Raw genomic sequence first — 25,026 nt, 5'->3', positions numbered from 1 at the left:
CCTGTTTGTTACCCAGGCTTCTTGCATTTGTGTGCAAACACCTTAGATTGGCCTACATTCATCTTTGAATCAGGCATTTTCCATTGTTGTTGCTTCTTCATTCCCCGCTTACCTCAGGGCATGTGTCACCATCCCCTAACAAACCTAGTTTAAAGCACTTCTCACTAGGTTTGCAAGCCTGCCCACAAATACACTCTCTCCTGTCTTCATTAGGTGGATCCCATCTCTTCCTAGCAATCCTTGTTCCTGAAACAGAATCCCATGGTCGAAGAAACCAAAGCCTCTCTCTGACACCACCTGCACTACCATGCATTTGCCTCCATGATCCACTGTAAGAAATGTATTAGCTTGTTAGCCCTCAACTTTTATAGCTGCAGTGAAGCTCATGTTATGTGGGAGAAATTTAAATAAGCAACATAGTCTGTGAAAAACTCAAAGGTTGAATCCTTATCTCATTGAGGTAAAGAGGAATTTTGCCAGAGGTGTCAATGGGACCAGGATTTCATCCATTGGTATTTTGGTAGTGGTAGAGGCTATATTAAAATATAGTACTCAGTGATGAGCATTACCTTTCTGAAGCACAAACCAAACACGCATCCTTATATTGTTCATTTTCTGACTGCATCTACACTACCAGATACATTTGAATTTAAGGCAGTTAACTCGATATTACCAGGTGACTGTCTTCACTGTAAATACCATTAGCTCAATTTAGGGAGCACTAATATCTGGCACCTGCCACTGTCCTGCCGTACCACATGGCAGCAAGGCTGTTTTGGGGGTCGTGCTTGCATAAGAGGCCGAGAAACTTCTTCTCAGCAGTTCACATTTGTGCATGAACGTCCCTCCCTCCCCCGCAGTTGAGGTCTTTCATGCATTGGGCCACATCGTGTGGCTAGCCCCCAATCCAGCAAAGGGACATGGCTGCCATTTGGGTGCTTACCATGCTGCCAGACCGCACCATGTCCTAGCTTGTGTACAGTTACGGCTCTGAGGGCAGAAAAGACTTTTCAAGGGCTTGCACCTGCTGCGGGGAAGTCTCCCCTGGTAGCTAAGATATTTGAGGGAACTACTTCAGTTGCTCCCCCCGCCCCACTTAAACCTCCCCCACACCCTAGCAATGGACCCATGGGGCCTGATGCTGCTGGGGGGGCAGTCTCCCCCAGTAGCTAAGATATTTGGAGGCTTTCTGCCGCTGGGGAAATTCTCTCCTGGTGGCTAAGGTATTCGGGGGCTTTGGAACAGTCCAGCTGGCTATGCAGCTGCAGACCGCAGCTGCCCTGCTTCCAGAAATATTTTCAGGGTCTTACTGCCCATTGCAGACACCTGCTGCTTTTTGCGAAACCTTTGATGTTTCAGCTATAAAATCTGTTTCCTAACATTTCCTGTCTGTCTTCATGTTTTGACCCCCTCAAAAAACACAGAGGGGAGGGCCAGTTGAGATTCCTGTTTCCATTATAAGTTCAGTGTATGAGATTTTGGATGCAATCACAGGAGGGGGCAGAGTCAGTGGATGGCCAGCTGAGAATTCAGTTACAGAAGAAAGAGACTTCTGTTAACTTTGCCACCTGTGTTGATGCCCTACTTTTCCTTCCTTCCAAGTGGAAAAATGGATGTTGGCTTAACATGGAAGGGGAATGAGGAAAATGCAATGTGGGAAGATGATGTCAAAGACCAGTGAACATACCTAGAATGCTACAGGGATGAGGGAACTGTGGGATAGGTTCCCACAATGCACTACTGCAACAGTTGATGTTTGCCAATTGAGTGTGGCAGCAATATGTCGATATTAATGAATTTGATTTTCTCTTAGTATAGACGCAGCCTTAGATGCTTCTGAGAGATTCTCATATTTAACTTTTTCAATAAATCAGAGATAAATTTTCTTGTGATGTGATTTATGTAACCACATTGATTTTCATTTTGATTGCTGTAGGTGCAATCAGCACAAAATGTACCCTCCCCTTTTTTTAATTAACAAAGAACTTGTGATTTATTTTGAGATTAGAATTGCCCGATATAGTGCTCCAAGAAAAAATACTATTACTACTTCTCCCACACTGGCTAATACTCGGTAAGGAGAAGAAACTAATGTTTTCTTGTTTTGCTGTCTTAGCTTTATTAATACAGTTTAAACCTCATGCTTGTTTTTTTTCTGTTTGACTTTGCTACTTGTTACTGCCTAAAGCAAAGTTGCTTTGTGAGCTACAAGATAGTTTGTCTAGTAATATCAGAGCTTGAGTCATGGTTAGGGTGCTTTTGGTTAGGCATGGTTAGGCATTTGTACTAGTAATTAGATATTAGCTTGAATATTTCAGCAGGTTTTCAATATATTCAGAAACTCTGACTTTAAAACCTCTGTGAAGTACAAGTAGGTAACGAGTATTTAAATGCTGAGCATTTTCAGTGAAGCTTATCCCATTGAAGTAGGAGCAATAATATACTAGAAGTGAAATCCTAGCCCAGTTAGAATGAATGATCAAACTCCCTTCGACTTCTGTGGAGATATGTCTTAAAAAATCAAGGAGAACAATTTATTAAACAGTCTGTTTTCTGTATCGGAGGGGTAGCCGTGTTAGTCTGGATCTGTAACAGCAACGAAGGGTCCTGTGGCACCTTACAGACTAACAGAAAAGTTTTGAGCATGAGCTTTCATGAGCACAGACTCACTTCATCAGATGCTGGTCTTGGAAATCTGCAGGGCCGGGTATAAATAAGCCAGAGCAAGGGTGGGGATAACAAGGTTAGCTCAGTCAGCAAGGGTGAGGCTTACTACCAGCAGTTGATCTGGAGGTGTGAACACCCAGGGAGGGGAAGCTGCTTCTGTATTTAGCCAGCCATTCGCAGTCTTTGTTTAAGCCAGAACTGAGGGCTTCGAATTTTCAGACTTTCTTTTTGCCCCACCACCCGCACAAACATAATACAGTTCTGCAGTGATCTGGAAGCCTACTTTCGCTGTCTCAGACTCAAAGAATACTTTCAACACAAAACTGACCAGCACACCGTTGCACAGATAGCACAAGAAGAATAACTCCACGTGGACTCCTCCTGAGGGTAGAAATAACAGTCTGGACCTATGTATAGAATGCTTTCACCGACGCGCACAGGCAGAAATTTTAGAGAGACAGCATCATTTGCCTCACAACCTCAGTCGTGCAGAACGCAATGCCATCCACAGCCTCAGAACCAACCCTGACATGATAATCAAAGAGGCAGATAAAGGAGGAGCTACTGTCGTCATGAACAGGTCTGACTACCAGAAGGAGGCTTCCAGACAACTCTCCAATACCAAATTTTACAGGCTACTTTCCTCAGATCCCACCGAGGAATACACTAAAACTACACCATCTGCTCAGGACACTCCCTACACAAGCACAAGAACAGATTTATACCAACACACCTCTAGAGCCCTGTCCGGGGCTATTCTACCTACTACCCAAGATCCACAAACCTGGAAATCCTGAATGCCCCATCATCTCAGGCATTGGCACTCTCACTGAAGGACTGTCTGGTTATGTGGACTCTGTCCTCAGACCCTATGCCACCAGCACTCCCAGCTATCTCTGAGACACCACTGACTTCCTGAGAAAACTGCAAGACATTGATGACCTACCAGAAAACACTATCCTAGCCACCATGAATTTAGAGGCTCTCTATACCAACATCGCACACAAAGATGGAATAAATGCTGTCCGGAACAGTATCCCTGATGATGCTACAGCAAGTCTGATGGCTGAGCTCTGTAACTTTATCCTCACACACAACTATTTCAGATTTGGCGACGACATATACCTTCAAATCAGCGGCACAGCTATGGGTACCCGCATGGCCCCTCAATATGCCAATATTTTCATGGCTGACCTGGAACAGCGCTTCCTTAGCTCTCGTCCACTAACACCCCGTCTCTACTTACACTACATTGATGATATCTTCATCATCTGGACCCATGGGATGGAGACTCTGGAGGAATTCCACCGGGACTTCAACAACTTTCACCCCAACATCAACCTCAGCCTGGAACAGTCCACACAGGAGATCCACTTCCTGGACACCATGGTGCTAATACACGATGGCCACATCTACACCACCCTGTACCATAAACCCACTGACCGCTACGCCTACCTTCATGCCTCCAGCTTCCATCCCAGACACACCACATGATCCATTGTCTACAGCCAAGCACTAAGATATAACCGCATTTGCTCCAACCCCTCCGACAGAGACAAACACCTACAGGATCTCTACCAAGCATTCTTGAAACTGCAATACCCACTTGAGGAAGTGAAAAAACAGATCAACAGAGCCAGACGTGTGCCACGAAGCCTCTTACTACAGAACAAGCCCAAGAGAGAAACCAACAGAACACCACTAGCCGTCACCTACAGTCTTCCGCTAAAACCGCTACAGCGCATCATCAGGGATTTACAACCCATCCTGGACAATGATCCCCCACTTTCACAGGCCTTGGGAGGCAGACCAGTCCTTGCCCACAGACAACCTGCCAACCTGAAGCAAATCCTAACCAGCAACTATACACCAGACCACAGTCACTCTAACTCAGGGACCCATCCATGCAACAAACCTCGTTGCCAGCTCTCCCCACGTATCTACACTAGCAACACCATTACAGGACCTAACCAGATCAGCCGCACCATCGTGGGTTCATTCAGCTGCACATCTACCAATATAATTTATGCCATCATGTGCCAGCAATGCCCCTCTGCTATATACATCGGACAAACTGGACAGTCTCTACGTAAAAGAATAAACGCACACAAATCAGATATCAGAAATGGCAATATACAAAAACCCGTAGGAGAGCACTTCAATCTCCCAGGCCACATAGTATCAGACTTAAAAGTAGCTATCCTACAGCAAAGCAATTTCAGGACCAGACTCCAAAGAGAAATTTCTGAGCTACAATTCATCTGCAAATTCGACGCCCTCAGCTCTGGCTTAAACAAAGACTGTGAATGGCTGGCTAAATACAGAAGCAGCTTCCCCATTCCTGGGTGTGCACACCTCCAGATCCACTGCTGGTAGTAAGCCTCACCCTTGTTGACTGAGCTAACCTTGTTATCCCCACCCTTGCTCTGGCTTATTTATACCTGGCCCTGCAGATTTCCAAGACCAGCATCTGATGAAGTGAGTCTGTGCTCCTGAAAGCTCATGCTCAAAACTTTTCTGTTAGTCTATAAGGTGCCACAGGACCCTTCTGTTTTCTGTGTTTCCTTGGTATCATTCTAAAAACTGAATTTTGTAGGTTTCAAATTTCTGCTAATATTTGTTATTGCTGTTCCTTTCTACTTCAGTATCTCCATTTTCAAATTTCTAAATGCTGTGTTAAGAATAGTAGTAGTAGTAGTAGCATCCTTCAGTCTACGTAGAATATGGATTGCGCCCTTCGTAGTTCCAAGAATGTGTTAAGAATAAGACTACTATATCTGAGTAGAAAATTAAATTTTAGGCTTTTTAAAGCTCTGATTACAGTATTATTTTATATACTAGCTATATGTCTGTGCTTCTACATATATAATTTCTGTGTAAATTTGTCTCAAAATCTTCCTTAATCCTCCGCAATTTGATTCCAAACTTTTAAAAGTAAGCAAATTAGTAAGGGGAGTGGAGTTGGCTGAAGGATTTGAGGATATGAATTTGGGTGGAAGCTTAGAATTGCTTTCAGTCAAACTTCTGGTAAGAATTTGAAGCTAGCATCCCAAAGACGAAGACAAAAAATGGTAGGCAAGGGTTGCAAAGCAAACTAAATAGCAAGCATATCAAGCAGGTTATTGAGAGAAAGCAGAAGCCCTACAAGGAATAGAGAAGGCATGGATGAGCAAGAAAAGCTACCTCTTGGAGGTTAGGGACTGTAAGGAAAAAGTGAGAACAGCAAAGCAGAGTTAGACCTTTCAAGGAAATTAAAACGAATAGTAAAAGGTTGTTTAGCCATATTTATAAATAGAAAACAAGTTAAGAAGTAGAATTCATAAACTCTGATAATAGAGTAGAGAATAAAGTTAGTCTGAGCATGGCTCAGAAACCAAGCAAATGCTTTGCCTTCATTTTTAATAAGGTTAATGAGGATTTGGGGGGCAGTGTCAGGGTTGCTAATGGGAATCAGGATATGAGAACAGAAATTATCTCATCTGAAAAAGGAGGTAAAATTTACATTTTAATGGCACCAAATTTCTGGGCCTAGATACTAATATACGTACCGAGGCTCACAAATCTCCCAAGAATACCAGAAGAACTGGCATATGAAACTCTAAGCCCAATAGAAAGGATTTTAATCGGTCTATAACCCTGTGAGTTGTATCATATGTGTTGACTATTGCAACTACTGTGTCTGTATTTAAGAAAGGGTGAAAATGAGTGATCAGGAAACTACAGGTCTGTTAGTTTGACCTCAGTTGTTTGCTGGTCTTTTTTTTTTTTTTTTTTTAAATAAAAGAGAGAGAATATGGTTAAGAGCGTAGAGGCAAATGATAATTGGAATATAATACTACATGGTTTTATGGAAGAGAGCTTATGGACAAACAAATTGATCACTTCTTTGAGAAGGTAAGATTTTCAAGAGAGAGAAAATACAGTAGAACTAATCTATCAGGATTCTGAAAAGCATTTGGTGCAGCTCCACAGGGAAAATTGATGGTGAAGTTGGAGAAGACGGGGTTTAATATGAGAATCAAAAGATGAGCGAGGAGCTGATTAAAAGGAAGATGACAGTGGGCTATCCTGAAAGGTGAACTGTCAGCCCAAAGGAAGGTTTCTAGTGGAGTTCCGCTGGGATTAGTCTTGGGACCGATCTAATTTGATGTTTTCATTAGTGATGTTGGCACATCATGGGAGTGTACTATTAAAATCTGCAGACAACACAAAGTTGGAAAGTATTGTTAGAAGAAGGACCAGAATATCATAAATTATTTGTAAGACCTTCAAAACTGGAGTGATAGAAAAGAGCTAACATTTAATTAGCGAACTTTGGAACTGATTTTTTTTGCTATAGCCTGGGTATCTTACAGCTGGAGGTGACAGGAGGAGAAAGACCTGTGTGTGATAGTCAATCACAAGACTACTATTAGCTGCCACTGTGATATAGCACTGAAAAAAATCATGCATTCCTTGAATGCAAGAGACAAAGCATTAAAATGTTATTGCCATTCTACAAGGCCTCATTGTGAATACTGTGTGCCGTTGTAGTCTTGCACATTTAAGAAAGATTCATCCAGATTGGAAGGGGTGTTGAGGAGGGATATTAGAAAAGTCAAAGGAGTGGAGAATTTACCTTATGACAAGAGATGAAAGGACTTACTTAATCTAACAAAACAAAGGCCATGGGGAGATATAGTTTCTTTTTCTAAATATATCACGAGGGCTAAACATTAAGGCAGGAGAGGTCAGATTTGGCAGAAACCCTGAATTATTTTCCCTTGCATCTGCAGCATGGTGCATGGGTCACTTGCTGGTTTAACTTGGAGTTTCTAAATCATGATTTGTGGACTTCAGTAACTCAGCCAAAGGTTATGGGCCTACTAAAGGAGTGGTTGACCATGACATACAAAACGGGAGTGTGCTAATGGGCGAGTGTATTGCCTGTGAATTGCAGGTCAGACTAGATAAATCACTGTGGTCCCTCCTGGCACATCTCAAGTCTATGATATGGTGGGTGGCCAAGTGAAACATTCTAGGAATATCCCCTTGCTGGATTTTTTGAAAAAGTCTGTGTTAAAATACTGCTTTGGGGTCTCTTTATGCCAGAGATGTGAAAGATTCGGCCCACGTGCCAAATACAGCCTGCCAAGCTTCTGAATGTGGCCCCCAGACTGCCCTGCTGAGACTGTCAGGCACGCAGCAGGAAGCTGCTTAAGACGGTGTAGGGATGCCTCATGCTGCTTTATACATCTTCCTGATCCATGTAGCTCTCTGTTCTGGACTCTAAGGAAAGGAGGAGGCTTACTGCTCCCAACCCCCAGCAAAAATCTGTTAGCTCCCATTGGCTGGTTTCTGGACAATAGGAGTTCAGAGATCTTGTTGGGGAGTGGGAGCAGCATACAAAGACCCCCCCGTCCCCCACCAGCAGGTGGAGCAGAGTGCCACTTGGAACAGGCTTGACAGATCTGAGGCTGCAGCAGGCAGGGAGCCTTTCTGAAAGGATAACAGGCTCTGGTAGGGAGGCAGTCTCTCGCATCCTGTCCCTCCCACTTCCCTGCCCCAGGTTACCACCCAAGCCCTCTGCACCTCCCGACACAGGTTAGAACTCCCTCCCAAACCCTGAACCCCACTCCTCCAGGCCAGAATCCTCTCCTGCACCCATACCTTCCTCCCAAGTCCCTGTCCTAGGTCACAGCCCCTTCCTTCACCCAAACTCCTCCTCAGACCCACCTCCCTCTCTTGCATCCCAGCCCCCTACCCCAAGCTCCCTTCTGCACCCAGCTTCTGTCCCAGAACCTGGACTCGCTCTACAGAAAAGTGCAGCCGTTGACCACTCAAAAAATCTTGGCATGGCTCCCCACCTACATCAGAAATATTGTCCCCCCTTGTTCTATGCTGAACTTTAAAGCACTGAACGCCATCTAACCTACAAATCACTACTGAACTGTGTTTGAACCTGCATTGTATAGAGTTGGCACATTCAGACTTAAGCTGGTGGAAACTAGATTCAGGGATGTTTTTTCCCCCCTCTTGACAACACACGTTTTCATGATTCAGTATGTGGGATAATAAGTTTAACTGTAGAAGAGGGGATGTCACACTGATAAGTTCCTCTTCTTTAAATACATATTAGATTTTTGTTTTAACACTGAATGTAAACCTGCTAATGACCTATTTGGAAAGGAACCGTGGTTTGCCTGCCAGCTGTTCATGTGTGAAAACCCATAACTTAAATGTGTCTCTGAAAGTAATCTCAGAAGTTGTCTGTATAAGGTCTCATTGCATTAAAACATTAGCTTCCCTAATGTGCAAGAACAACACAGTATTACTGCACTATAGAATTCTCTTCTGGAAGCCCTTCTTGAGACCTGTAGAGTTTTCTTTGCACTATGGAACAGTCACTTTCACAACTAATACTGAGAATCAGGGCATATTTAATAACCTGACCATTCAGCTACCTCCACAGTGTCCAGTATATTCGCCACTCATCATGTGTGGTGAACAGGACACCATGGTGTGGCGGTTCTGACTCTGGAGCTGCACGCGAGGAGTGCCGTCCACCTGTTCTGTGCACACGTCCCACTGTCTGGTGGGAGAAGTACTTAGTGGCAGCTCTGACCACTCTGGCGGCTTCAGTGGTGGGCCCGGCAGCCCTAGCACATCTGGCTGCTCCGGCGGTGGCTGTCCCACCTGCTGTCAGCAGGGTGAGGGCACCTCTCATTAGTTTTTGCCTTGGGCTCCCCAGCAAATCTAACACCCATCATGTCTCCTCCCATTCTGTTCACTTACTCCCCCCTCACCCTCCCCAGCATGTAAGCATCAGTGTGGAGGGGAGAAAGGAGGGATTACTTCATGTGTGCCTAGGTGGGTTATATGAAAATCTAACTCTCTGAGTAGTGCGATTTGAAATCAATGGGACTGTTTAGGAAGACACAATGGGGCAAGACTAAAGATGGCAAAACGAGGCCCCACCAAATAAGGGTACCTCTTCACTATGCAGAAGATTGACCTGATCACGGTTGATCTTCTGGGATTTGATCTTGTGTGCCATAGTAGGGACGCAAGAAATTTAACTGTCTGGTGTCAACAGTTCACCCCTGTACTCCTCAATATTGTGAGGAGTAAGGAAGGTCAACAGCAGAGTTTATTCCATCGATCTCCCTCTGTGAGGACAGCCAAGTAAGTTAACTGTAGATAAGTTGATTCTAGCTACACAATTGCTGTAACTAGAATTGTGTACCTATAATCGACTTTAATGTCTAGAGCAGACTGGGCCTAAGTGTCTTATAGTAACAAGCAAACAGGCTCCAAATAAGTGCCTTGAAATAGCAATCTGTACACATGAGATATTTTTGGTAATGTATCAAAACCCTGCTAGACTGAAAAGTGCAATCCAAAACAAACACTGTGAATGCTGCTCACATTGTGACTTTTACACTGGTAGGTCAAACAAACTAGGGGAAGTTTTCAGTTAAAGTTGACAGCTTAAAGATCTGTGAGAGATGTCATTTTGAGTGTATGTATGTGGAAATAGTCTGCTGCACATCAGTATTTTGGTAAGAAGCAGTCCACTACAGTAAACATGTTAATTAAGCCCGACAGCATAGCTGTATGTAGTGTTGATGTTGTATTTGCAAGCATGAAGGAGGAGGTACAGAATAAAGAAAAAACATAACTCATAAATAGATATTCCGAGGGGGAAATGACAACATTGACTAATGATTTGGACAGTTCTAGTCAAGTAGCCTCTCATTCGAGACAGTTTCTTAAAATTTCCCTCAAATATAAGCCTTGCTTTTGGGGGAAACAAAAAATCCATTGTCCATTCAATTTAGAAGGTAAACTGAAGAAATCAAAAGTGAACCTGGAGCTGAAGTGTGACAATATATTAAAAACAGTATATTAAATATGCTGTTTTATTATATATTAACTATATTGTATATTTTATATATTAAATATATATATTAAAAATATTAAATATATATTAAAATATCTGTTAGTCTATAATGTGCCACGAGACTTCTTGTTGTTCTCAAAGCTATAGACTAACATGGCTACCTCTCTGATACTTGAATATATTAAGAAAATATTTTTATTAATATTTTTCATTTGGTTTGGTCTTTACAGTGGTTAGAAGTTAGTAAAAGGGCCAGAAGTCTTTTGTGTGCCTGTCTTACTGCATTCACTTGGAATGCTTGTATTTGTTCTACTTCTCCAGCAAATTTCAAGTACATTAATTTCTGTGCTCTCAAAGGCAGGTTTGCATTATAAAGAATGAAGTCTTTCTTCCCCCTGGGAAGTAAAAAGAATGGATGTAAATCTAATGCCTTCATATTGTGCTAGTCTAGCACTGGCTCACATCGGCTTGATACTTTACTGCAGCTGCTGTCTCCCCAAGCACTCCATCACGTGACGTTCTGACTGGTACACCAAGGCTTGATCCACTTGTATCCCGGCTGTCTCAGAAACTGCCTTTCTTTCTGTCATCTGTCCAGGCTACAAAGAGTATATTATTACCTAGTGGTAAAGATGAATTAGCTGATGTGCAATGTATTCTGGATATGGCCTTTAATTCAAGAACTTTCTTCCTATCACTAGAACTTTAGTAACTTAAAGCAAAGGTGCTTCTCTTTCTGCAGGCATTTACTATAGAGGGTGCAGAGGAAATGGTTGGGTGGGACTGCATTTCAGCAGGAAAATTAGTGGTTGGCAGGGGGAGTGAAATCCATGGCACACCCCACTTTCCGCTTCTAAAAGAAGTGATTGGGAGAGGAAACAAAGAGTGGAACTATCTCTGAATTTGTTAAACCTCCCACCTGTGCCCTGAACTCTTCAGAGGGCACAATTTATATCTTCAGTGAAATAAAGCCCAATAAGTATCCAGTCATGACATCCAGCTGATTTCCCTGCACCTCCCGCCCCCAGGTCAAACTGGAATGGAGAAAATGTCATGTATTTAATGGGTTTCCTCTCTGAAGATGGATGACCACCACTCCCCTCTGCCACCATATACATATGCACAATAAAATGGTGTCCAAATAATTCATAAACATTAAACAGAGTCAAGCCTATGTTAACCCTTTATAGGCTTGCTAATTCCCAGGTGTGCAGTGCATAGGAACTGGCTATTATTGCTGGTCTCTGACCTTCTGTCAGGCCAGGACTCACAGGAGGTGAAATGGGTGGCATCATGTTGTCATCAGGAACAGGAAAGAAGTGCCTCAGTAGTCGTCCTTCCATATGAGGCAGGTGTAATTATTCTTTATTAAATTATTTAAAAACACTATGTCTGTGTCTACACATGCCCCCTTCAAAGAAGGGGGCATGGTAGTCAGGCTGATCAGAGAGTACTAATGAAGTGCTGTGATGAATGTGCAGCAACTCCATTCGGCTGATTCTCCCACAGCAACTTCAAAGTGTCAAATTTCAATATGCCGGCATGCCATGTAACTGCAGGCACTTCGAAGTTTAACATTTCGAAGTTGCTGTGGGGAGAGTTAGCCTAAAGAAGTGCTGCATATTCATCACAACACTTCATTAGTATTCTCCGATCAAGCTGATTACCATGCCCCCTTCAAAGAAGGGGGCCAATGTAGACATAGTCTGTAAGATTCAAAGGCTTCATCTACACTAGCAAGTTCTTTAGGGGAAAAAAAAGCTTTTCCAAAAGAACCCACAGAGTTCCTACACACACAATGTGCTCTTTTGATCTGAAATGTGAAGAATGCAGCACTTTTTCTGGTGGCCCTCTTCCTCTCCCAGATTCTTTTGAAAACGTGCATGTGTAGATGCTCCGCTGGCCCTTCTTTCAAAAGAGTCCTCACGGTGCCAGATTTTTTATGCCTGCCCACTTTTTCGATACCGCAGGGACTGTGTGGGCGCTCTCTATCAAACGAGCTGATCAATCTTTCGATCCACTTTTTTGTGTGTGGACACACACTTTCAAAAGACTTTTGAAAGACCCCTATAGTGTAGACATAGCCAAAGTGTGTGGTCTTCCATTGGTGCAGAGCTGGAGGATTCTAGTCCCAGCCTCACAGATCTCAGTTTTTTCACATGGTGTCTCTGTCCTTCTGTACCATGGTCGGGGTCCCTATCATCCGTGGCAGCTTAGTCATTCTCAGTGGCTGTACTATTGGCTCCCTGGATCATACTTCACCATAAACGCTAATTTCATAGGAAGGAAAAACTAATAATTTTTAAGTTTGTTACAGTTCTGTTCCCAGACTTGTCACCATTTGCTTCTTTGGCAAGTCCCTTCAGACCTATGAATGTTTGGAAGTTTAATAAATCATGGTTTGAAACTGCTTTGTGATGCTCTAAAAGAAGATGTTAAATATCCATTGGAATCATAATCACTGGGTAGCAAAAACTTCAATTTGAATATATTGATGAACTGGAAGAGAGAGGATTTCACAATTATGACTTCTTACTGAAGAAATCACCTGAGTCTTGGAAGGATCAGAAGGAATAACTGGAAGATCAGCTCAGCAGGTCTCGATACACTTAAAATGAATATTTCTAGTCTGAATCCAGCCGTGGTTCTTGTTATAACTCTGGTGTGTTAGACATTTGTCGCTTATGATTGATATGCTCTTTAATAGAAAGCTGGGTGTAACGCTTGCTCCACAGGAGAAATGTATACCAAACAGTTAGCATAGGGGAGAGAGCTTGCTGCCATATGTTGAATATGCTGAAACACTAAAGCTTCCCAACAAAATTGGAAATCTTTTCTTTCGGTTGGCTTTGTCCAAAATGCATTTCATGATGTAGACCTAGTGAGGTGTGCAGTGATGTCTTTGGAGTAACAGCCCTTCAAGAAGGTGGTGTTAAGGCCCTTCCTAACTTGCAATATTGCAGAAATTGCAGATACCTCCGTATTAGGCTTTTGCTGCTACTTTTTTTCAGCTAGCTGAAGTTGACAACAAGAGCCCTGGCTGTCAACTGCCCAGGTCTCCTGCTGTTAGCCCTGTGATTTAATTATGATGGTATGGTTGAAGTGAGAAGTTATCAAAAATAATATGCATACCAGCATACTTTGGTGTTTGTTGTTCCAGAATTTTTTTTCTTATAATACGTATACAACACAAAGGTAACCTGACCTAGTATAGACATAGCAGGTCATCTAACAGCCACTGCAGTAATTCCTTCAGTTGTGCATGACCTTACAAGTAATGCTTCTGTGATGCCAACAGACAGGGGTTGCCAGCCCTAGCGATAGAACCTGTGAGCATAGGGTCTAAAGGCCTGCACTCCACCACATGAGCTAAAGGCCAGGTGGCTCTCAGCTGAGGCTGTAGAGCAGAGACTTCACTCGCCCCATGCCCAGATGCTGCTTGTGGTCTCTCGTGAGGGCATCTAAGGGCAGGGAATAGCTGCCTCCATCATTTTTCTTTCCACCATCATGTGGCATTTAGAATTGATTGGAACTCATGTTCCCTCAGGAGAAGTTTGGGCCCAGCAGTCCTGTCTGATGTTTTCTGGTCTCATAGATGAGGGACCTTTCATACATTTACATTTCTTTTTCTAATTCCCAGAGTACTTTGCAAGATCAGAGAACACTCCGCAAAACATACCATTAGCCCCAGCTGGGATGAGAGAGTTTTTGTTTTTAGAGTTCCTAAGACTAAGGCCCAGTCCTAATACTGAACTTGCTTTCATAGTTCAAAGAGAAGGCACTGCACCCAAACCTTCAAGTCTCTCAATTTCACAGCCTAGCTGCTAGATGGATAGCTAGCCTATAAATTTCTCCAGACAGAGATATTTTGGTCAAAGCAGGAAAGTTTCCACCAGGAATACCTTCACAGAATGAATGAGATTCTCCCAGAGCTGTTGGTTGAGGGCACTCTTCCCTCATGGGACTGATATCACTAATCTAGGAGTACTTCCTAGAGCTGACAAGGTCTAATCAGTCTGAGAATTAACCTGACTGCAATTTTATCAAGTTATCTGACTGTTGATGGCTGGCGTGTTTTCTCATACAGACTTGAAATTCATAAAAGTTTCATAAGGGACTTTCCACCTGTTAAGGGGGCCCATTTCCCTTTAGGGCTTTAATCTAGTACTTCCATCCTTATGGAGCTTTTGTTTAAACCTAGGGCATCCTGACTAGGCCTTACATCACACCCCAGAAATCTTTGTGGCAGGATCCCCCCTCCCAACACATGATTGTCTTCTCTGATTCAGTGATTCTCAGGATCCATCTAAAGTACAGTGGTTGTAGAATTCCCCCTAAATAAGCGAGTCTGTCTGTGTTCTTTCTTCATATGTCTGAGATGCACACAGCCCTTCACCTTCTGAATGTCAGAGGGGCTCTAGTGTTATCTACAAAGAACAAAGCTATTCTCATCTTCTCCAAGGCTCTTTGTAGCTGTAGCTGATGAACTGAAAGGTAAGGTCAGGTCTTCACAAATTCAAGAATCCTTTAAAAATGGATTTCAGAATGTGTGAAATCTTGTTATGACATAGCGAAAAGAGACCCACCTGCAGGTTTGAAAGTTCATTTCACTAGAGCCCAAACTGCTTCATTAGCTTCTTTGAACAATATCTCAATCCCTAGACATAAGTTAGGCACCCACCTGCTGCTCTCTTCATAAATTTACCAAATGCTGTGCTCTTACTGAAAACTCTGGCTTTGATGCTGGTTTTGTTTAATGCTGTTCTTCCTTCCTGCATAGACTTCAAGCTCCCACTTGTAATGTCGTGAGCCACTGATTGGGAGTCATTGGTGGTGCAATATGTATGTGGACAGTCTCTTGAAATTTGAAAAGTTGTTTATACTCTCTAGCCTCTGTTGCCAGAAACTGGGAATGAGTGACAGAATGAATCATTTGATGATTACCTGTTCTGTTCATTCCCTTTGGGGCAGCAGGAGTTCTCCACTGTCAGACGACAGGATGCTGGGATAGATTTGATACTTTCATCTGGCCCAGTATGGCCATTCTTATGTTTTAGCTTTGAAGTATGTTGCCTATATGTGCATGGTCACAATCTACTCTCCATCAGCTTGACTGTGGTGTCCTTTCATTTATATTTTGTGGTTGAGAAGAAATTGATAGTAGTAATCTCAGACGGGCAACTGTATTAGTCTGTAGCTTCACAAAAACAAGCTGTCCTGTAGCACCTTAAAGACTAAACATTATTTATTAGGTAATGAGCTTTTATGGGTCTAGTAGTAGGTTCTTCCTACCCTTAAATGCCCTTGCTAGAGAATACAAAGTGCATTGGGGTACAGATGGGCTGTATGGTAATAGCTAGCCAAAAAGTCTCCAGTCTCAAATAGTAGGACACCAGTAATGGAATGTGTATGTGGATAACAAGTCCCCAAGTCCAGTAGCACCAAGAGGGAATGGGCAGCCCATCTCAAATTCCAGTTACTGTATGGGTAAGTAACTTGGAATATGCTAACTTTGGAGTGTTTGACTCTGCAACCTCTGCAATCTGTGACCTTTAGTATGTTATAATGCAGAGGTTGGATGAGCATCAATATTGCAGTGTATGTGTGTGTCTGTTTATTTTGCTCATGCTCAACAGCTAATTTTTGTATTGGAGACAGAAATAAACATACCTCTTAAACTCTTCTAATGCTTGTGCCATTTCAGGAAGATAGTGATAACTGACTTCCTTCAAGTCAAGTGCTTACATTACTGTTTCCAATTTCATGCAAGCAACATTCTCTTAACTATTTATCTGTTTAATTAAATATTTTTATCCTCAGTTTTGGCAATGACCCAGGGCTGCTTATCTTTCACAAACAGGTCATAAAAAGTGTCACTTAATTTTAGTCATCTAAAAATTTGCTTTCTGAATTTTTCTTTAAATCTTTCCCTGATTTTGTGTAAGCTGAGTCTAGCATTAGATACACATGAATCTACTCATTTTCTTGCTGTCAGGAGCTGCAAGGAAAGTAATAAGGTGTCAGAGGTCAATCAGAGCCAATTTCACATAGGAAAAAAGGTAGTTTCATAACTGATTAAGGTTCTCAAGGTCATAAACATCAGTTTTTCATTTTACTGAGACTCCAACCAAAACAGAAATAAAAGCCTAATTATTTATTGGAAGCCAATATTCAATCTCACACCCACCCAGCTCGTTGTATCTATATGAAATTTAAATTGCACTTTAAAGCTGCAGAAAGGTGTTGTGTAATGGAAGGACAAAGGGGAAAGAGCTGAAACCCTGAAGCGTAAAGTAATGAATCCAAAGTGTCTAGCACTGAAGCATCCTGTGAAAACAGGGAATTCAGTAATAAGGACAAATGTGTGCTTTAAATCCAAATGGTATAAACATCATACCAAAGTAAGCTGAACAGCAATTAATCCATAATTGTCTCAGTATTCAAAAACTTTTCATGCAGAATTCATAGCAGAGCTTTCCCTTGGACAGAAGTTTATAAATTCAAGCATTTAAAAATATAGCTAAAACAAATGCAAAAATGACTTAAGAATTCATAAGAGGTCATGGAATGCTTATGCTTGATACTGGTTTTCTGTACCAATAAGTATATGACTGAACTAAAAACCTCAGAATAAGAAGGATTCTTTAAGAACAAATGCTATGTAACCAAGGCTTAATGGGGAGCAAAACTAAAATTCTAGAAGATTTATTATCGATGTGTTATATTATCACTGCTGAGTCTACCTGGAAGTCAGATGGCATGTGCTAGTCTTAAAAAGTGACCTAGTATTGAAAAATAAATAAGAAGTTGGAAACCAAGTGTCTTTTTGAATTCCAAGTGTATTTATTGTTTAAGCCCCCTTCCCTCCCCTCCCCAATGGAACAGAAGTAATCTTCGCAGTATCTTTTTCTTGCAACCACTGTGTTTCTTTAAACAAAACAACACAGTATTCATGTGTAGTGTATTGAGTCAGACTACATTCTGGGAGAATTAGCAATAAGCAGTCTTGATACTGTGGGTGATCTGAGAAGCTTAATACTAGATTAGCCTGAAAATATTAGGGCAAAAATCAGGGTGCCTTTTGCTGATGAAGAGATGATAAAGGTAAAAGGCTAACACAGTGTGTGTAATGCCAGAAAAATGACTTCACATTTACTCACTCAAGTTCAGTAATCTTTTTCATTGACAATTTTTCCCCTTGTCTAGGATTTAGAATTAAATAATCGTTTTCATTGGCAATTATTTCCCTATGTGTAGAATTTAGAATTCAATATTTTGTCTCAATTACCTGTGGAATGCATATATGCACTCTGTGGCTACGTCTACATGTGAAGCCTACATCGAAATAGCTTATTTCGATGTAGCAACATCAAAATAGGCTATTTCGATGAGTAACGTCTACACGTCCTCCAGGGCTGGCAACGTCGATGTTCAACTTCGACGTTGCACAGCACCACATCGAAATAGGTGCTGCGAGGGAACGTCTACATGCCAAAGTAGCACACATCGAAATAAGGGTGCCAGGCTCAGCTGCAGACAGGGTCACAGGGCGGACTCAACAGCAAGCCGCTCCCTTAAAGGGCCCCTCCCAGACACAGTTGCACTAAACAACACAAGATCCACAGAGCCGACAACTGGTTGCAGACCCTGTGCCTGCAGCATGGATCCCCAGCTGCCGCAGCAGCAGCCAGAAGCCCTGGGCTAAGGGCTGCTGCCCACGGTGACCATAGAGCCCCGCAGGGGCTCGAGAGAGAGCGTCTCTCAACCCCTCAGCTGATGGCTGCCATGGCGGACCCCACTATTTCAAAGTTGCGGGACACACAATGACTACACGGTCCCTACTTCGACGTTGAACGTCGAAGTAGGGCGCTATCCCCATCTCCTGATGAGGATAGCGACTTCGATGTCTCGCCGCCTAACGTCGAAGTTAACTTCGAAATAGCGCCCGATGCGTGTAGCCGTGACGGGCGCTATTTCGAAGTTAGTGCCGCTACTTCGAAATAGCATGCACGTGTAGACACGGCTTGTGTGTGTGTGTGTGTGTGTGTGACTGTGCGTGTGTTTGTGCGCTAGAGTGACAAAGGTTTTTATTGTTTGCTGTCTAAAATAAAACCACAGCATCTTTCTTCACCATGGAAAGAGCAAATGTATTTCCATTTGAAAAAAGACCTATTTTTAATTAAGAATGTTAATCTCTTAATGCAACTGAAATCCGAAATAAGAGGTTGCATTTACACCTGGTTTGTGTAATGAGAATGAGTATCTATATCTGGTTAATTAATAGTCAGTATTTCTGTGCACACAGTTGACAGGTAAGTGCACATCCTCTCTTGTTTATGCTGTTATTGTCCATAGGTAAATAGCATCTACGGGCTGTTTTCTAGTCCTTGAATCTGGAAAGAACTTAAATGAGTACTTAACCAGATGTGTAGTGCCATGTATAATAACATGTGCAGTTCCATTAATTGAAACATGTGTAAAATACATCAAATTAAAAGAAATAGTTTTCTAGGATTTTGTTTTGTTTTGTCTCCAATTAAATCTCTGCTATGCTATTAAATCTATCACTTTGGGAAGTTCTTTTATGAGTCACCCAGGTGTGAGAGTATCAGAAGACAGGATATTGGGCTAGATATACCTTTGGTCTGACCCAGTATGGCTGTCCTTATGTTGGAGGTAAGGAGTACGTTATAAGATAGCAGTGCATTTATCTGTTTTGTGCACACCTATAGTTTTAAATAAATTTCCTTTAATTCATAGGCCTGGTCTACACTACGAGATAAAATCAAATTTACGGGACTTAGTTCAATTTTATAAAGCATCATTTTTCATCATAGGGCTCATTAGGTAGACTTTAAGGGGCTCTGAGGTTGACTCTTGTAAACTTGACATCAGCAGGAGTAATGCCAAAATTGATTTTCAATGTCAACCTTATGCTAGTGCAATGGCAGTTATTAAAATAAATTTTATTAACATGCAAAAGTATCCCACAATGCCCCCAATGTGTCCTTAATGGTCATCGCTTCATTTGCACTGCTCTTCACGTGAGCAGGAAGTAGGTGACAGGAAGCAGGGGTCATCAGACCAATAATGTTGAATTCACTTCCTTTCTGGCCAGTGTGGCGAGTAGGTGTCAGGAGCACACCTTTGCAACACAGCTGTTAGCCCTGAGTTCACAGGGTCGCAAGAGACCCCCAGCATGGAGCAGTCAGGAGAACCAGGACATCATCGCTGTGGGCGGGGGATGAAATGAGTCTATCCTCATGCAGTTCAAAAACAAGAAAAGAAATGCCAACATTTATGTGAAGATATTGCAAGGCATGCTTCAGTGGGGGTACACCAAGAATGCTCGGCAGCACCACGTTAAAAACAAAGAGCTCAGGTGGTCTTACCAATAGACCAAAGAAGCCAATTGTCAGTCTGGGCCATGTCCCCATGTATGCTGCTATTGTGAGGAGATACATCTTATTGTGAGGACAGACCCAACCTCTCACCCCCCAAAATGCCTGGACTTCTCAGTAAACATTGCTCAGCAAACATCTGCCAGCAGCAAAGAGGGTGAAGTAGGGGTCTGAAGTGGTAGAACGGGAAGAGGTGGCCAACAGCAGAGTGCAGTCCAGCACAGAAGCTGATCCTGCAAGCCAGGAGCTCTTTATAACATTGGAAACAGTCCCCTCATCCCAGGAGGTTTAGGAGGCAAACGGGGATGCTGGAGAGGGCACTTCTGGTGAGTATACTTTTTTCTGCTGATAATAGTATGGTGCAATTGTGTGGGGTTGGGGGGAGTCTGTGCCTGTTTTCTTTTGAACGGCTTGTTAATATTTCTGGGAATGGAACACTGATCCTGTTTGGACATATCACTGAAGGTCTTAGGCACTCTTTGATTCTCCTCACAAGATTTTTGGGGGTACCTGACTTATTCCTGCTTCTATGGTAAGACACCTTACTGCAACAAGCCACCAGTAAGTAATCTGGAATCACGGTACCACAGAGCATGCTTGCATATTTCCCAGCCTTGTACCAGGACATTCTTTCCTTACCCCTTTTTCTTATTCTGAGGAGTTTGATGTCTCCTTTGGCAGCTAAAATGCATGGTAAGTTTTATGAGTCACTGCAGTGACTTTAAATGATTTTTTTCCTGTCACTTAGTGCAGAGCAAAAGTCATGCAACCTGATTGGGTTTTAAATGATGGTATACCAAGCCCCTCCCCCCCACCCCGACTGGCGAGTTGTTGGACCCACATCACAACCCCCAACCCTCCCTGAGGTGGCAGGTGATTGGACCCTGCCCAGGTTCACATGTGCACTTTCAGTAACTTTTAATGTTTTTTTAGCTCCTGAAGTCTGCTTTTAAATCATGGTGCTACTTTAAGAAGCCCACGTGGCAAGCTGCCCCCCCTCCACATCCCCAAGCTGGTGGGTGATTGGAGACTTGGCACAACCTCCCATTGCTCAGTGGCATGCCCCATCCAAAAAGCAGATAGGCACTTCACATTATTTTTACCCATGAGCTGAAGATAGCTTACCATTGTCTTCAAGGATTCAAGAGTTTGAATCCTTCCAGTTGGATTCATGCAGTCTCTGCCTTAAGAGTTCACAGAGTGACCTTGTCATAGCCCTATGCTCTTCCATAGAGACAGACAGCCATTCATTCTGTCAGTATGCTCATTGTTCTGAATAAAGATAAAAATGTTGCTATTGACAACGTGCTTAATATTTCAACATGTTATTTTTAAAACAGGAATTGACCTTGCAAGCAGGAGTGCAAGGACCAGTTCTTCTCCCCACCACCCCCAAAGTGAGAGTAACACAAATACATAGGAGGAAGAAGACCAGGCAGGAGCTCATTGCTGAGCACTTTGAAGAATCACAAAAAGAATGAGTGGAGGCCTCCCTGGACAGACAGGACATGAAAGAATGGAGGAAATAGATGATGGAAATTCATAATAAAATGTTGGACAATCAAACCAAAGTTCTGTTCCAAATAATCAGACAGACAGAAATAAAGTAATCAACACTTCAAAGAAGTAACTCCATATGCCCCCCATACCATGCAATACATGCCCCATTTCAGACCTCCTTCTCCATATTTAGTCCCATCCCCTGGTCAGGGCTCTGTATCCCTTGTCCAACCCATGCTCCCACCTTTCAGACCTGCCGCCATGTATTCAGGCCCCTCCCCTCATTGGACCCCAGAACAAGAGGGGTAAGGTCACAGAGATTCCTGCAATCCACTCCCAGGGAATCACCACCCAGCATAAAGCTGACATTCCACCAAAGACGACATGATTATCCTTTTGTTTTTCCTATATCCACTCCTCTGTCATTAGGGCCGCCTAAAGAAAAATAATGAAGGTCAGGAAAAGAAAGTTTTGTTTATTAGTTAACATGCTTTGGGATCCATGCCTTTGGGGTTGGGCAAGGAGGGTAAGGGGTGTTATGCAGTTGGAGGCGCTTTCATTAAGGGCAAAGAAATAGCATGGGTGGGATTTCTAGTAAGCGGCAGCAGATTCAGTTTCCTGTCCACTCATTCATAAACTTGACTTTCAAGGCATCCCTGATTAGCATGGCACCTCTCTGTGCTCTCCTAATTGCTCTTGTGTCCAGCAACTGATAATTACTAGCCAAGAGATCTACGTCTGCCCCCTCTATGCTGTCATGAAATCTCCTTCTTTGCCTCACAAATGAAGAATACAGCAGGCCCCTAAAACAAAGGAAATGTTTTCTTCACTGAGGTCTAAGTGTGTCAGTAGGTATCTGAACCTGGCTTTTAAATGGCCAAAGGCACATTCTTCCACCTTCCTGTACCTGTTCAGCCTGTAGTTGAGGAGCTCCTTACTGGAGTCCAGGGTGTCTGCGTATGGCTTCATGAGCCAAGGGAACAAGGGGTAAGCAGGGTCACCAAGAATCATTATTGGCATTTCCATGTCTCCAGTGATGATTTTCTGGTCTGGGAAGAAAGTACACTCTAGAGGCTTCTAAAAAGACTAGAATTCCTAAAGATATGTGCATCATACATCTTTCCTCACCATCTCACGTTGATGTCAGTGAAATGACCTTTGTGCTCCACCAACGCCTGCAACGCCATAGATGAGTACTTCTTGTGGTTTATGTGCTCTGAAGCCAGGTGGTCCAGTGTTGGGATGGGGCTGTGTTCCATCTTTGGTTCCACCACAGTTAAGGGATCCCATGGCAGCAAAGCCATCCACTATATCCTGCACCTTGCCCAGAGATACTGTCTTTTGCAGGTGAAATTTATTGATCGCCTTGGCTAGCTGGATGACAACTGCTCCCACTATAGATGTGCCCACTCCACATTGTTTCCCACTGACTGGTAGCTGTCTGGCATTGCAAACTTAAACAGAAAAATTGCCACATGCTTGAACTGTCAAAGTAAGTCTCATTCTGGTATCTCAGCGCTTCAGGGTGGGAGACAGCAATTCACAAAGTTCCATGAAAGTGACCTTGTGAATCTGGAAGTTTCGCAGTCACTGTTAATCATCCCATGTCTGCAAAATGATGCAGTCACACCAGTCTGAGCTGGTTTCATGGGACCAGAGCCTGTGCTGCATGGTGTACAGTGCCTCCAGTGCTGCCACCAACTTCTCATTCCTCCTTCCCAATCTTGGATGTGGAAATGCTTCCCACCTCAAGGATGTTCGTCTCCAGGGGAAATACGTTCAGAAGATACTGAAGCGCAGTGTCAGAAGTCATCAGGAAACATTCCAAAAAAGATTGAAGCATCAGCAAATCCATGTCATCTTTTGTAATGGCTTGTGGCAAGCAATGTAAAAGCAGTGTGAAAATTCCCTTGGCTGTTCTCCCCCTGCCCCGCCCCCCAACAGGAAGCAGGAAGTGAGAGAAATGCACTCTGAGATGATTACATCAGACACCCAGTACCACTTATGCCACCTCTTTTCCCACAAGACACTGGCACAAGAACCCACAATGCAATGGGGCTGCAGGAACTGTGGGATAGGTGCCCACAACTGCACTGCTGCCAAAGTTAAACTGTGGTAATTAAATGGGGACGCACTCAGTCAACTCATGAGCAGGTGTGGACACAACTTTCACTTTATAAAATCTGATGTTAAAAATTCAACTTTAATAAATTTGACTTTATTCCCAAGTGCAGACATACCCATATTTAGTATCCCATTGGCAAGCTGTTGAAACCAAGGAAAAATAGTTGGCCCCAATAAGAAGAGTTCGTCAAAAAATTAAACATTCTGAAAAGATTGATATTTTCTTTAAAAAAAATTGTATTACGTGCAAAACTTTTAATCATTTCAAAAACTTAAATCCAGGTATAAAACACGTTGGGAAAAAAACCAACAATAATCCAAAATAAATATACAGTATATTGTTAAAATTCAAATTCAAAATTTCACCATAAGAGCTAATTGTAGAAAATTTCAACCACTTCTGTTAATGAGGATTATGTCCAGGATGTTGTGCCAAGTTTCAAATTACAGACTTCAGAAACTTTTGGTGCAACTCTCCAATCAATGCTAATCATACCTTAAAGAAAAAATATATACAAAATAGGACACCTGCATTCCACCCCTGCTCATATGCTGGTTTAACTCAGAAGTGCTGGAATGAATTTTGCTGAGACTGTCATAAGGGTTAGAAAAAAGCCCTCCTTTTATAGAGCTCAAACCTGTCACCCTAATGTGTGTATTTTGAAAAATTATGAAAACTAAGAAGTAATAGAGGGAGACAGGATGGTGTTCTAACATCGACAGTTTTCAGTCATAACTATAATAATCATCTCCTTAGTGGTTGAATAATGATTAAATTAGTGGTTGAGTTTTCAAATAAATGATCTTTGGGATGCTGAAGTACTTTGGTGGAACATTCACTTTGAATTACACCATAAATTCATGTCAGCCCTATAGATGGAGTTTTTTCTTAATAGTCCACAAATACTCATAGATATATTTTGTGTGTGTGTGTGTGTGTGTGTACACTTATGGATATATGGGATTTAATTCAAAAGAATGTTTTTGGAAAATAAAAGTTCGGTTAATACACATGCACGTGTTGCCATAGAAGATAGTCCTGAAGGATTCACACATCATTTTTTTTTAAGTATATTCTGTCTCTTGTTACTAAAGGTTGTCATCCAGACACAGGATGGAAACAACATTGTGGCTGTGTCTATACTATCCGGCTACTTTGAAGTAGCTGGCACAACGTCGAAATAGTATGCGTCACATGTACATGTGCCGTGAGCTATTTCAATGTTGAAATTGACATAAGGCGGCGAGACGTCGAAATAGCTATTCCTATCCAAAGATGGTAATAGTGCCCTACTTCGGCGTTGAACATCGAAGTAGGGCGTGTGCAGACGATCTGCGTCCCACTATGTTGAAATAGCGGGGTCCTCCATGGCAGCCATCAGCTGAGGGTTGAGAGACGCTCTGCCCAGCCCCTGTGGGGCTCTGTGGTCACCCCGTGCAGCGGCCTTTAGC

General features: G+C 42.6%; 1 protein-coding gene across 2 annotated transcripts in view; it reads left to right on the top strand.

Moving 5' to 3' along the window:
• The window catches only part of TMTC2 (transmembrane O-mannosyltransferase targeting cadherins 2), a 383,570-nt gene that overhangs the window by 246,243 nt on the left and 112,301 nt on the right, over positions 1 to 25,026 (top strand). The window lies entirely within an intron of this gene.

The sequence above is a fragment of the Carettochelys insculpta genome, chromosome 1, assembly GCF_033958435.1.
Source record: "Carettochelys insculpta isolate YL-2023 chromosome 1, ASM3395843v1, whole genome shotgun sequence".
Taxonomy (NCBI): domain Eukaryota; kingdom Metazoa; phylum Chordata; order Testudines; family Carettochelyidae; genus Carettochelys; species Carettochelys insculpta.
Note: the sequence above shows the minus strand (reverse complement) of the source record. Positions and strands in the feature narration are given on the sequence as shown.